The sequence below is a fragment of the Octodon degus genome, unplaced genomic scaffold, assembly GCF_000260255.1.
Source record: "Octodon degus isolate 3935 unplaced genomic scaffold, OctDeg1.0 scaffold00029, whole genome shotgun sequence".
In the NCBI taxonomy this organism is placed as follows: domain Eukaryota; kingdom Metazoa; phylum Chordata; class Mammalia; order Rodentia; family Octodontidae; genus Octodon; species Octodon degus.
The window spans coordinates 4,255,472-4,268,786 of NW_004524605.1; the positions used below are offsets into that span (position 1 = coordinate 4,255,472).

Genomic DNA, 13,315 nt, shown 5'->3' on the forward strand with positions numbered 1-13,315 from the left:
GCCATCTCACCAGCCCAGTCTACTGTATTCTTTTCAAATGCTGTGTGCTAGTATCTGCAGCAAGAATGTGCCATTATTTGATCGTCTCTCTGGGGTGAACCTGAACTTCCCTGGTGCCCCCTGAGACACACGGCTGCCATAAGCGCCTTCATTCTTACGCTTTGATGCACCTTTACTCCATTTCTCTAGAGTAGATTTCAACACTGGATCATTAAGGGAGATACGTACGTAATTATCCAAACTTCACTTGACTTTGGTCAATACCTTGTTCCCATAAAAGAACCTTTTAAATGGTTTTTCACTGCCCACTCCCTTTCCCTGGTTCCTTTCTCACCCTTCTGCTGGATTAACTTTTTAAAATCCAGACATGATTGTGGCTTTTTCTCTGTTTGAAATACTTCAGTGGCTTCTCACTACTAACAAGTCCTGAACATTTATCCTGGCAAACACCAGGCAGATTTACAGAGGGTGGGGCTTGTGACACCTTGAAAGATGAAAGAGGCAGGAGTAGAAGGCAGAGGAGAGGCCGCCTTCCGCAGCCGCCACCATCTAGCTCTGAAGGGCAGGGTGCGGGGAGGGAGAGCAGGTGGAAAAGCCCTCAGACTGGGCTGCAGCTCTGAGAATGTCTCGTCCAGCCCAGGGGGACTCTGGCCAAAGATTTTTTTGGGGCGGCTGTGGACAGGCCCTACCCTCCTAGCTGTGTTCAGCCATTGCCTGCTAGTTGCCCAGGCACAGCCTTGACCTAAGCCATATTGCAGGTCTGGAGGATGCAGGCTATCCGCCAGCTGCACTGTGCAGTGGTTTCTCTGCCTAGCAGGAATCCACAGTTGCTGAAAACCACAGCCTGCATTTTAGCCTAATCTCCTTATTCTCTGCTCCTAGACCCCATACTCTAGCACCGCTGGCCTGACGGCGTGCCTGTCCATTGTCCCTCGCATGACCAGCTCTTCCATAGCGACCTCCAGAACTGCTTACTTCGTTCTCTGTCCAAAAGCCATTTCTTCCCAGCTATACCAACAAAATCTTAATGTCTTTTGAAGGCCAACACTGGGTTGTCTTTCTGACAGTTGTACAATTTTTTTTTTTTTTGTATTTTAGGGAAGGATCTACAGGGTGTTCAGGGTCTCACTACTAGATCGGACTCAGTGATCCTCCTGTTTACAGCCTCCCAAGAGCTGGGATTACAGTTGGGGGCCACCACACCCAGTCTCAATTGCCATCTCAGTGTGCCCGGGGGCGCGGTGGTGGGGAGGGCAGCATGGCAAGCCCGGGGATCGAAACCCCAGCCCCTATGCCTGGCAGGCACTTTAATCCGCTGAACTGTTTGGCCGGCCCTTACAATTCTACACAGAATTGTTGCCTGCGCATATACTACTGTTTGTTTCATACATCCCAGATTGCATCTCTTAGCTGCTTTCTTTTCTTGGGTTCTTGTCCCCTCCAACCTCTAAACATGGAGCAGTGTGGGCGCATAGTACTTACACAGCTTTTCTCTGCTTCTCCCAAAGGATCTTAAGGTAGTAGAACTCCAGCTGTCCGAATGGGTTGGAAGCAAAATGGTCAACAATTTAAATAATTTTTGTTTTCCAGAACCAGGGATAGAACTCAGGCCCTTGTGCTGGCCAGACAAATGCTTATTCTACTGAGCTATCTCCCTGGCTCCTGGTCAATAAATTGTTGCTGAATTGATGGTAACTCCTGTGGGTACAAGTGGGGGAAGGGAGGTGTGGGTGGAGGCTGTTTCCGTTCCTGGGGAGTCACCAGTCTGGGCCTGGTCTGTTTTAAGATGAGAGAATGTCTTTCTCTGTTATGTTTTTTTTCTCCTTGAGTGGGAAGATCCAGGGGTGGTGGTTGAACTTTGTTGTTTCTTTTCTAGGGGGAGGGTCTAGATGGATGTTTATTGGTTGATTGAGGGTCTCACCAACCTGGTTTTTGTTGTTTTGTGTTTTGTTTTGTTTTTAGGAACTGGGGATTGAACTCAGAACCTTGCACTTGCCAGGGAAGTGCTTATTCTACTGAGCCATCTGCCCGGCCCCTTTTTTTGTTGTTGTTTTGTTTTTACTAACTTGGTTTTAAACTTACTGTGTAGCTCAGGATGGCCTCAAACTCACGGCAGTCTTCCTGCCTCAGCCTCCTCCAAGTCCTGGGATTCCAAGAGTGTGTCGCCACTACCAATCATTTGGTTCTTTTAGGGTTCTTCCCTTTATCAACCACATTTTTGTGAGTTGAGATTTTACATTTATCGATCCTTTTTTTTTTAATGTGGCCTCCCTACACAGATCGTACTCATAGTGATTCTCCTGTTTTCAGCCTCCAAAGCACCACCACACCCGTCTCAGTTGCCCTCTCAGGCCGGGGCCAGCACTGTGCTCTGCCTAAGCAGGCTGAGCTACCTCCTTGGCTACATTAAGAGCCATTAAGATACTTTGGATGAGCTCTCCAGTTCATGGAGTGGGGAAGGATGGAAGGGAGGAAATGATAGTTTCCTTTTTTTGGCAGAACCGGGGATTGAACTCAGGCCCTTGTGCTTGCCAGGGAAGCGCTTATTCTCCTGAGCCATCTCCCCAGCCCCGATATTTTCCTTTTCTTTCCTACTCTTAGCAATTAAAGAGCCTCTTTGTGAGGGGCTGTGGGGGTGGCTATGGGTTTCTGGAGTGGTCATAGGGGGGACTGACACCGTGCCCTCAGCTACAGGGTCAGTGGGAGGAGACTGGAGCTGAGGTGGCCGCCCGTCCCTGCCCATGTCACCCTCCCATCTGTCACCCTCAAGACTCCAGAGTTTCTCCATCAAGGCACAGCGCCATGGTGCCATCTTCTCTAGTCCTGGAGATGCAACAAGCAGGAGTTTCTGGGCTGAGTCTGGGTTGTTGGCCCTGCCTTGGCAGCGGTCAGGAATTATTAGAGGTGCTAGGGAGTGGAAGCGCATGTGCGGGATTCCTATCTTCAGGTCCAGAGTGTTCTTTGGGGGTGTGAACCCTCCCCCGTAGGTGTTATCAAATCGTGCATGTGGTGGAAGCCTAGCTCTCATCAGATTGCTTTTCACCAGAAAGGTCTGTAGGCCAGAGAGCTGTGTTAGCACGAAGAGTAGGAGCTTGTCTAATAGAGAAGAGGATGCTTTCCCGTAAGAGCAAGGCTAGCTGGGTTCCCAGGGCTGAGGGAGGGGCACCCGGCATGATTCTAGAAAGAAGCCCAGACCTCTTCTGCACGTTGCGGTTGTCCCCAGAAACTCTACGGTCTCCCTGTAACGGAGAGCATATTAACAGGGACATAGGAGCCAGGGAGATGGCGCAGTAGAATAAGCGCTTCCCTGGCAGGCACAGGGCCTGAGTTCAATCCCCAGTTCCACCAAAAAAGAAAAAAACAGGGACATAGCGATTCTGTGCTGCAGATCCAGATTGAGCCCTTGAGAGTTCAACTCAGGGCGGGTAGCCAGAGAGAGGGCACATAATGTATCCATGGGAAACCAATAAAAATAGAGTAATTCCTGAGAGGCTGAGGCAGGAGGATTGTAAATTCAAGTCCAATCTGGATAATTTAGTAACAAAAAAAATTAGAAAGGGCTGGGGATATATGCAGCTCAGGGCAAAGGCCCTGGGTACAGTGCCCTGTCCTGAAAGAAGAAAAGAGAACCTGGAATATTTTTAGGCTGTTAAATGAATGCACATATTGATCAGTTTTTAGTCATTCTAAAAACATTTCAAACCTGAGTTCTGGGCATATCCTGGTCTGCATTTTAGGGAGCCGGCACTAATATTGCCAGCAACCGTCAGGAGCATCTAACGCATGGCAGTGGACAGCAGAGGAGAGGCAATCCAGAAAAGGAGCAAAGTGAACCTTCTCAGTTATGCAAGACCGCCTCAGTAACTGGTTAACTTCTCCATTGTGGTGGTGTTCTGTATCAGGAATTGAACTCAAGACCTCACTCTTGCCAGGCAGGTGCCATACCACTGAGCTATATTCCTGGCAAATTTCTCCAGGTTGGTTTTTTTTTTTCCCTTCAGAACCAGGAATTGAACTCAGGCCCTTGCACTTGCCAGGGAAGTGCTTATTCCGCTGAGCCATCTCCCCAGCCCCTACTTAGCCAGTTTTGACAGCCCCTCTACCTTTATTTTTTAAATGTAAGCCTTGGTTATGAATAGGGAACTGTATTTCTTAAGACTTGCCAAGGATTGCATAAACAGTTTGGATGGTTATATCATTTTAAACGTTTTCTGAAATCACTGAAAAAAAAAAAAAATCCCTCTTATTTAACAATCTGGTGCCTCAAGCCAAGCCTGGGAGTCCCTGGGAGGCCTTGCAGAATCACTTCCTCCTGCCTGCCTGTGAACAGGGCAGGGGCTCTGGCTTCCAGAGTGTGAAGGAGGAAGGTCCCAAGGGGCAGGCAGAGAGGGAGGAGGAAGAAGGGGGGGGGAGGCGGAGCATCCAGATTGCTCCTGCAGGGCAGCTGTGTCCTGCTACAGGGCGGAGCAGGATGGCCCAGGCACAGCTCTCAGGCCGCTCCGCCCTTGGGGAAGGGAGTGTCTTTTGCAGGCATGGTCTTTACTTAACAATCTGACATGATGGTAGAAGCAGTTTCTTTTTTTTTTTTTTTTTTTTTTTTTTTTTTTTTTTTTTTCTTTTTGCGGAACCACGGATTGCACTCCGGCCCAAGCACTTATTCTAGTGAGCCATCTCCCCGGCCCCAGGTAGAGGCAGTTTCCGTGCCCCTACATTATGGTGGGAACTGTCCCTTCTCTCTTTTGGTCTTAGCAATCTTGGTGGCCCTGAGGGTTCCTCAGACCTGTGGACCTAAGATTCTTCTGAGTGGCACATCCTCTCCTCATCTAAGTGGCCAGTTCCTCAGTTCCAGTGGCAATAGCTCAGTATCATCCTCCCCCACTCAGGTGTGCACCTCAGGGTGGTTTTGGTTTTGGTTTTGGTTGGTTGGTTTGTTTGGGGATTTTTGCAGCATGGGGGATCCAATTCAGGACTTTGTACATGCCAGGCGGGCGCTTATGCTGCTGAGCTGTCTCCCTGGCTCGCACCTCAGTTTTGACCTTAAAAATATATTTTTAGTTAAGAATTCTCCTTCCCTAGTGGCTGTAGTTGCTGGGGCTGGGGAAATAGTTCAGTTGAATAAGTTCTTGCCTGGCAAGTGCAAGGGCCTGAGTTCAATCCCCGGCCCCGAGAAAAAAAAAAAAAAAAAGAAAGAAAGAAATGCAGTTGCTAAAGAGGTATCACTCAGCAGTGTAAAGCAACTTTCTCAAACTGATGTGCTTCAGTTTAAAGAGGGCTTGTCCCCATGGCTCTTAAGTTGAGGTCACATAGCCCTTCCAGAATGTAAAGGAGCAGATGGAACCATTGCCCCGGAAAATCCACAGACATCCAGAGTTGTACATCCATTTAGAGAGCTCGAGGACCCCTTTCGCCCACCTCTGCAATTCTCATTCTTATGAGAGAACAGCAAGTGAGGAAAGGTGGTGGTGAAGACCAGGGACTATGCACAGGTAAAGAACTTCTGGTGAAAATCACTTCATGGTGTTACCCAGGGGAAGCTCTCACTATGGAGTAAGGAGGGTGGACTGTGCCTACTGCCTGTCCTGGAGAAGAAAGATCTTCCTCAGCAGTGACACAGTTCTCATGTAGGGGTTGGGGTGTTACCTCCTTGGGTACCCTGCAGGAAGCCAGATTGAGAGAAGGCCGTGCAGGAACACGCAGTAGCTGGGCTGGAGGAGGCAGGTGGCAGCTTGTGTCCATCTGGTGGGTTGGGGTCCTTGGCAAGATGACAGGAGCCACTCATCTGCTACAACCTCCCTGCAGAAGACAGGGCGGGTCATTACAGACCATAAACTCAAAACCTTGAGACCAAGATCTTTTCTTTGGGGAAGTCAGTTTTACAACACAGCTTGTGATTTCAGGGTATAAACTGGGGGAAATATAGGGAAAGTTTTGGAATCCAGAGTTTATCCAAAAGCGTCACAGGGGATTTTGGAAGTGATGTGTAGTGAACCAAGCTTAGTGATTGTCTGTTGTCCAGCGTTGGTTATGCGAAACTCCTTTTGTCTCTGATGATAGGGGGGAGAATTTCCCCTTTGCAAGTCAGCTGGACAAGTGTTAGTCCTGCTATTTGGCAGGCTGTGGCCCAGAGAAGAGGGAATTAAGGAAAGTGTATAGGGCTAAGGGGCTGAGCCCAGTTTAACATACAGGAAAGCCCGTTAGCCGTTGCCTCCTAATCCCACAGAGCCATTCCCAGCATCTGGCACAGCCTCGACCCCGTGGCGCATCTGTGGTATTGGTGAGCTCCCATCTGCACGTGCCACAGCAAGGCCCACCTTCCCCTGTCGTGCTCAAGGCCCTTGAGATGCGCGGCAGTCCCTCTCCTATACACACCCTCAGCGTTTCTCCGCCACACCTTTGTGTTGCTTGATACTAATCACTTTTGTTACTATTTCTGTTTTCTGTCAACCTTTTGATATCAAGTAAGGTAAAAATGACTGAAGAAGGACACAGAAGGCACAAGCTATCGATGAGCAGACCTATAAACTTCCAAGAACTTGGTCTGGTGGCTGCGCTTTGAGAACCACTGGCATAGGCCAGTGCCAGCTAGGACTGGCAGCTGCTTCTCTGTTAGGCACAAGCGCACAAAGGACAGCACAGAGGAGGGGTGGGCAAGTGGGACACACCAGTGCTGGGTGCCCTTGGTTACCACCTGATTCTACAGGATCAATGGAGAGCCATGATGGATGTGTTGCAGTTGGATGGGCTAATAATGGTATAAGTTCTATGCGTCATAAGGAAAGAATTGCCAAGCATACACCTAATAGTAAGTAGGAAGCAGCCATATCTATTGAAGATGACCTGAAGATGGGCTCAGGGCCAGTCTGTGCTAACAAAGGTAGAACACCAAGAAAGGGCCACAGTGACAGAAATGTAGTGCACACAGATCAGAAGTAGCAATAACAACAGACCAAAAGCAGGGGCAATAACGCTGGCTTTCCGAATTTAAGGGCCAGACACCTCTGCTGTAGGTGCGTCTCACTGAGGCTGTAGGTGTGACTGACAGGAATGACTGATGGGATGCCGAGCCATCTTAGAGGATCCTAACACACATGCTCATCCCAGGATTCACTCTGATCTTTATTATATTTATGAGATGCAGTGCATATTTACAGGCTTGTGATCAAGTAGAAGTAGGGTAAGGCTGACCAGAAGGTCAAGCTAGAAGATTCAAGGTGCTTGTGCTCTTGCTTAAGGCTTTTATTAATTTATTGTCTGCCTCTCCTAGGATAATGGAAGCAGGAATAATCCTAAAGTGTTATTTTGAGTTAAACAGAGGAAGGGAGTAACTTCTCGGCTCCTCGTCCCGGACTGCACTAGATAGCCATGACGTAGACAGCTGGTCTCCAAGGCTGTCCTTGTCCAGGGTCTGAGGTTGCTTTGGTGGAAGCCTGAAGCTACACATAGGCAGGTGGTAGAGTCACACTGGGTGCGGTCCTCTAAGACAAGCTCTGCGCTCACTCACGCAGCAAACCTGCCCACAGAGACAGGCTTTACGCTGATAGACAAGGATTGAAACAAGGCACTATTTTACATATGCAACATCAAGATTATCTATCATTGGGCCCGGGGAGATAGCTCAGTAGAATAAGTGCTTGCCTGGCAAGCACAAGGTCCTGAGTTCAATCCCCAGTTCCAGGGAAAAAAACCCAAAAGATTATCTATCACCATGCAATTGATATGAAATGGGGATGGCAGGTGCAGGAATCAGCCAATCTGACCATTCAGGCGAGAGCAGCAGTTTTCTACTCAATAAGGAGGTAATCAGCCTGTATTTTTCTTTCTTGTGACCTAAGGAGCTCCCAGATTCCTGGGGACAAGAATGCTTCACCACATACCCAGTCCCTTCCTGGCACTAGGGGAACACCTAAACCTGGGTGATTTCCTCAAAGTGGTCTCCCTTTGGCTAAAACAGGGATATTTAGTCCCCTGGGCTGGGCCTAGGGTAGGAGGTGTACCTTGTGGCGGTACAAGGGAAGAGCTGTACAGTTGTTCCTCTTCTGTTCAAGACACCTGGGTCAGCAGGCCTGGCCTTTTCCCAGTGATCCAAGCATAGGCCGTCTGTCATCCTGTTTACTGGCTTCCAGTTTGCCAATAAGCTACACTTGCTGAGTATTGAGTCTCTACAAGATAAGCCTCTGTGGTAGGCACAGAAAGAGGAATCAGCGGGGGCGGGGGGGACTGCTCTCTGGCAACACCTGTACTTCAATAAGGGGGAAGGATACCAAAGCAGTTCTTGGCACTGACATCTTCCTACCTGTTCCCTTGTGCCCTTCTCGTCCCAGCTCAAGGTCTAACCAGCCCCTCCTATGACTGCCTTCCTTCAGCCTTCACCACACAGGGTACTTCAGGGGCACTGGACTCACAGAAATGAGTACACTCACAGCTTATGGCCTCTGCCGCACAGCTGGACCTAGGCCAGCTCCTCAGCAGGTGGTGAGCAGCCACCATGTCTGCTGCTAGGGCCATAAAATCCACTCTGGACTAAGGGTCCCCAAGTCTCCCTGCTGGCAGGGTTGCACACTGGTGGGAGGGAGTAGCCCAGGGCCCCTGCCATCTGCCTGTCCCAACCCAGCCAGACTTGAGACCCTTGGGATCACAACTGCTGCGCACAGAAAGACCCACAGAGAGGTGGTGGGGCTCGGCTGGGATACTGTGCTGCTGCCTTTCCAAGGCCGCCTTCTGTCTGGACTTCTGCATGCCTTTTCTTGCCGGGATCTGTGAATCAGCGGCTTCCTCCTCACCTCTCCCACCTTTGCAAGAGAGTGGGATAGAGCAGAGGCCCAGGAATCAGATAGCACGAGGCATGTCAGTTGCAGTCTTCCAGAGTTTCAGACTTTAGTGTTTGTTAGGCACCAGACACCCATATATTTTGCCCATGTTTTGTTTAGCCCTTACACAAGCCTATGAGATAGCTATTATCCTTTTTTTTCTCTTTTTTCCAGAACTGGGGATTGAACTCAGACCCTTGCGCTTGCCAGGGAAGTGCTTATTCCACTGAGCCATCTCCCTGGTCCCTGCTATTACCCTATTTTGAAGATGAACAAACTAAACCTTAGAAAGTTCTCCACATTGGGGGCTGAGGAGATGGCTCAGTGGAATACGTGCTTCCTTGGCAAGAACAAGAGCCTGAGTTCAAGCCCCAGTTCAGCAGAAAGAAAGAAAGAAAGAAAGAAAGAAAGAAAGAAAGAAAGAAAGAAAGAAAGAAAGAAAGAACTTCCCCACCTTGACCTGATCACCTGATACAGTATTTGTTGATCAACTACTATGTACTAAGAATTACAGGTGTGACAATAAAACAGACCCAGTGGCCTCTCTCCTAGTACTTCCCTTCTGCAGTTGGTCACTTGCCCAGGGTGAGGTGACACGGGTTGGACCCGGTTCTTAACTGTGCGCTTGTGCTTTTCCTGCCACACCCTACAGAACTCATTCGCCCTCAGAACATTCTACTCCTGGAGAACATGGACAGTGCCCTTGCAGCGCCACCGAGGACTGGGGAGCAAAGAGGGTCTGTGCCAAAGTCGCCACTTCTGGAGCCTCTTCCCTCCACACCCCTTCCCAGAGGCCCTAAGCGTTCCTAAGGCTACCGGAATGTGCCGCCCCTGCGATGTTCCCTTTCCCCCTCCCCCTCCCAGGAAGGAGCTTTTCCCAAAGGGATTTTCCCACGGGGCCTGAAGAGGTCTCTGCTAAGATCAGAGTGGGACCCGCACTTCCGGCCAAGGAGGGGGACTCCCCGGAGTATCTCTGGTTGATGGGCGGGGCCTATTGTTTTTCTACCCAGGCCCTTGCTTTACCAGGCTTTCAAAGGAAGAAAACTGAAGACTCAGTTGGTGGAGGACTAAAATAAGCCTCAAATCCAGTGGCTGCCTGTGATCTGGGCTCAGTTCCTGCCTCCGAAGCTAGGCATGGTGGAACACACCTGCAATCCCAACACTGGGAAGGTTGGGACAGGAAGCTCACTGTGAATCTGAGCTGTGTAGCAAGACCCTGTATCAAAACCCAAATAAATAAAAGATTTTGGGGCCGGAGAAATGGCTCAGTGGAATAAGTGCTTCCCTGGCAAGCACAAGGGTCTGAGTTCAATCCCCGGTTCTGCCAAAAAAAAAAAAAAGATTTTACTAAATGCTGTGGAAGCCTTCACATAGTGAAATACTAGGTAACCATTAAAATCATCACATTGGGGCCGGGAGATGGCTCAGTAGAGTAAGCGCTTCCCTGGCAAGCGCAAGGGCCCAAGTTCAATCTCTGGTTCTGCCAAAAAAAAAAAAAAATCACATAGAAGAAAATCAGCTGAGAACACTTTATAATAGAATAGTCAAAATTCAGGTCACAGGACTGAGGATATAGTGGCTTACCCACCTGCCTGGCAAGTGCAGTGTCCTGAGTTCAATCCCCAGTACTGAAGAAAAAAGAAGTCACAAAACACAGTGTGAGGGGCTGGTGAGACAGCTCGGTGGACTGCACCTGCTTAGGCAAGCACAGGGGCCGGGGATGATCCGCATGCCGTGCCAGCCCCACCCTGGAGCGCACTGAGCTGGCCACCGAGACCAGGTGTGGTGGTGCACACCTGTAATCCCAGCACTGGGGAGGCTGAAAACAGGAGGATCACTAGAAGTCCAAGCTATGTAGTGAGACCCTATATGAAATACATTTTTTTAAAAACCACGTGATGTCACTTTTTAAAAACATTATATATGCATAGAGAATGTCCAGGAAGGTATGTAGTTGTAGTTATCCCAGTAGTAGAGTTGTAAGCATCTGGTCTTTCTGTTTTTGGTCTTTCCAGATTTCCCTCAGTGAGAGTGTGTGTCCTCTGTAATCATGGAGGAAAACAGGCTCGCAGTATAGAGAGCAGAAAGGTTTGCTTGTGGCTCTTCACCTACATGGCTCACAGCTCCAGCCTCACTCCTGGAAAGCAAATGATGCAAAAGTTGCTGGAAAAGCCTGGGAGCAGGGGCCGGGGAGATGGCTCAGTGGAATAAGCGCTTCCCTGGCCAGCACAGGGGCCAGAGTTCAGTCCCCCGTTCCGCCAAAAAAAAAAAGCCTGGGAGCAGAGCAGTAGGGCCACCAGCCCGTCCCAAGTGTCATCGCCAGAGAGGCTGCCTGTCCATCCAGCCTGGCTGACAGGGCCTGCCCACCCCTACATCTTCCACCCCATTTCATTGCTCACATCTGCACTGACCCGTCTGCACAGCAGCTGGCTGCCTCCTTTGTGAGGAAATGCAGACGTGCCTGGCAGCGCCGTGCCATAGGCACTGATGCTAAAGCTGCCTGTGGCGGTAGGAAATGAGGCTGATGTCATGGAGACAGAGAGCTGGCCTATGGGCCAGACGCAGATAGAGCTCAGTGACCAGGGGACCTGGCTCAGCATCAGCAGTTGGAGCTGTGGCTTAGAGGTGTAGGTGAGCAAGCTTTGTGCTCTGCCTTTCACATGTGAGGAAAATGAGGGGCAGCCAGCGCGTCTCAAGATCCCTGTGTCTCTCGTGTGTAGTTCTGCGCTGCCACCAGACATCTCTGTGTCCCCGTCCTCTCGCCCAGCCCCTCACAGCCTTCGTGTCTTTCTCCACGCAAGTGTCCAGCCCAGCCATCCTGCTGTATCTGCTACAATGAGGAAGATGACTCCAGGAGGCTGGGTCCCCTTGTCACTTCCAAGTCCTCACACTAACTGACCCGCACCGTGGAGTGCTTCTCACACCCCCACTGCACTTGCGAGGCCTCCTCACTCTTCCTTTTCTGAGCTGTGGAATGGGGCACAGCCCCAGGAGAGCGCCTCTGCTGCTGTCCGCCCTGCCAGGTTGGCATCCTGTGCGGTAGCCTTGAAGACCTGCTTGCCGCCCTGCAGACCTTCAGTTCCTGCAGCCACCCTGAGGCTTGCCAGCTGAGTGTCTAAAGGCATCTGCTAGCATATCCCAAGTTGGGGTCCTTGGCTTCCTCCCAAACGTGCTCCGTCTGCAGGCACGTGCAGTTCCAAGAATGGCAACTCCATCCTCCCAGTACTAAAGCCTAAATCCTGGGAATCCTCCTTCACTCCACTTATGGGGCCGGGGAGATGGCTCAGTGGAATAAGTGCTTCCCTGGCAAGTGCAAGGGCCTGAGTTCAATCCCTGGTTCCGCCAAAAGACAAAAAAAAAAAAAAAAAAAAAAAAAAAAATGAGGCTTCACTCCGCTTTTCCTCTAATCCGTCAGAAAATCCTATTGGCTCTACTTTCTAGAATCTAACCACATCTCAGCTCTTCCATGCACTGTCCTTAGGCTTGCTTCTTTCAGGTACTTATTCACAATTTATGTTTTTAGATCTCTTACCTTCCTTGAAAATATTTATTTAGAATTTTTTTAAATTTTTTTTTTAAATTTTTAAAAAGGCCAGGTATGATAGGACATGCCTGTAGTTCATCATTCAGGAGGCTGAGGCAGGAAGGTCACTGTGAGTTTGAGGTCAGCCTAAACTTCATCGTAAGATCCTGTCTCAACTCCCACCCCCAAAAAGTTTCTGCACTGCTTCTTGGCCCCCTCTGTCCCCACTTTTTCTGTATTGTTTTCTCCATGGCACTTGCCATGTTTGACTACTATATGTCTAATGTATTTCTTTGTTGGTTGTTGGTAGCCCCTAATAGACCACCAACTGTACAAGGACAGGTAGTTTTGTGCACCCCTGTGTCTCTAGAGCTCTGTGACAGTGTGCGGCATGGAGCTGGTACTCTGTAAGTATCTGTTAAATAAATACCAACTCAACCCAGCTATAGTAAGAAGATGAGTGTTTATGCAAGGCTTTGGGACAGGGTGGAGAGAGCACTGGGGCTTCTGCCAGTGTAGAAAAGCGTTGGTGGGCCAAGTGAGAAGAAACACCCCGAGTGGAGAGGGCCCCTTTTAGGGGCCACGCTGCCAGGGTCTGCCTCTGCTGGCCTCGGCCCTCAGGGTGCTGGGAAAAGCTCTTCCCAGATGAACCTGGTATTCAGCCACCATCCAGCCTTGCTGGGCTCAAAGGCCCGCCCTCAGTGCTCTGTTTAATCATTGACTTTCCTTTTTTCTTCAGGTTCCAGAGTTTGCAACCTGTTAGAGAAAACATCAAGGTAAGAGAACAATACTGTCTAGTTTTGGACTTCCTGCTGAGCGGGGCATGGAGAGGGCACTGAGACGGGATGCTCGGAGGGACAGCAACTGGATAAAACAGTGTGAACCCTGAGGCCAGGGGACAGGTCAGCATTGTCAGTGATGGCTCTGAGGCCTAGACCTGGTGTCGCAATCTGTTTTCTGTTGCTTCAGGAGAGTATGTAGAGGG

At 49.8% G+C, this 13,315-nt stretch overlaps 1 long non-coding RNA gene across 2 annotated transcripts in view; it reads left to right on the forward strand.

The window, feature by feature from the left end:
• Positions 1-13,309, forward strand: part of LOC111816308 — a 49,240-nt gene extending 35,931 nt beyond the window's left edge. For both annotated transcript variants that reach the window (XR_002820735.1, XR_002820734.1), the window contains exon 3: positions 13,070-13,309. This is a non-coding gene — a long non-coding RNA (uncharacterized LOC111816308). The remainder of the gene's footprint in view (positions 1-13,069) is intronic.
• The last annotated feature ends 6 nt before the right edge of the window (positions 13,310-13,315 follow it).